The following is a 941-nucleotide window of genomic DNA, read 5'->3' as shown; positions in this document are numbered from 1 at the left end:
TCCCAATTGCCATTGGTTAGTGTTTCTTCGCCACCCGGACGTTCGAGAGATCCCATTGGACTAGACGACTTTTTCTTGGGTGACCTCGAGCGTTCTCCTTGGCCCGTTTCTGTGCTATTAACCGTCAATCAAAACGATTGGCTGGCAAATAAAAGGCCGCCATATTGGAAATCATAGAGGAGGTTCAGGGAGCAGTGAGTTGTGGGCCTGGTGTGCCCCACAGCCCCCCACTTCTCCAAGGTGGTGGTAGCTCCTGCCTGGAGGATGGGCGAGACGTGGTGGGGCAAGGAGACGGAAGGACCCCTCCTACACTGGGTATCCCCTCAGGCTGAGGCTGGAAATGGCTGGTGATTCCATGGTACTGCCCCAAGGGCACACAGCTGGGAGAAGGAGAGGATGGGCACGCGTGGCTCTCACAGGCTGTGGTCATAGTGCCCAGGGAGTCCAGCTGGGCCTGCGGCTGAGGGCTTACACCCACGTTCCCAAGACCGTTGTGCAGCCCCAGAGCTTGCTTGGTCGTAGGTGGCAGCTCGGAGCCTGTTGCCTCATGGTGATTTCATCACAAGTTAATAATAATTATATGCCCTGGGGACCTCACCTGGACAGGGTGAGAAGGCTTACACATTCCCATGACCAGGAGAGCTCTACCGGTAGGAGTTTAAACTCCTGGTAGGGCCACCCAAGGCAGGTCAAAGGATGGGACCAGACAAAAAGCAGTTCACTGGTTCTGGAGGGTGGGGGTTGAGCAACAGGCCAGCAACCTATGGTGAGCCTAAGCAAATCCCAATGCCAGAGGGCAAGGGGCTCACTGGTATCTGGTAGCGAGTTTCAACTGGCCTGACTAGTGTATCCCAATTCACGTATAGCATAATACGAATCTAATAACAGTCATGTAGGGCAAAGGTGCAGAATCCGTGGGGGCTCCAGGGCTGAAGCAACCA

Source organism: Chrysemys picta, chromosome 22 (genome assembly GCF_011386835.1).
Source record: "Chrysemys picta bellii isolate R12L10 chromosome 22, ASM1138683v2, whole genome shotgun sequence".
Lineage (NCBI taxonomy): Eukaryota > Metazoa > Chordata > Testudines > Emydidae > Chrysemys > Chrysemys picta.
Note: the sequence above shows the minus strand (reverse complement) of the source record.